Raw genomic sequence first — 285 nt, 5'->3', positions numbered from 1 at the left:
TTGATCCTCTTCACCTCCACTACCTGACCTCTAAGCTCTTCATCTACTAAGATGCCAACTCCATTCCTACGTCTCTCGCTCCCAGAGTACCACAGCTTGTAACCATCCACATCCCTAGCCTTAGACCCTACCCACTTGGTCTCTTGGACACACGCAAGGTTGATCCTCCTCTTCCTAAGAATCTTCACAAGCTCTACGGACTTACCCTGAAGGGTCCCTATATTCCAAGACCCAACCCTCAGCCTACCGTCGCTATCCACACGCCCCCCACCACCCCCCCCCCCC

This window comes from Capsicum annuum, chromosome 3, assembly GCF_002878395.1.
Source record: "Capsicum annuum cultivar UCD-10X-F1 chromosome 3, UCD10Xv1.1, whole genome shotgun sequence".
NCBI classification, from domain to species: Eukaryota; Viridiplantae; Streptophyta; class Magnoliopsida; order Solanales; family Solanaceae; genus Capsicum; species Capsicum annuum.
The sequence above is the reverse complement of the archived record's forward strand: the minus strand, read 5'-3'. Positions refer to the sequence as shown.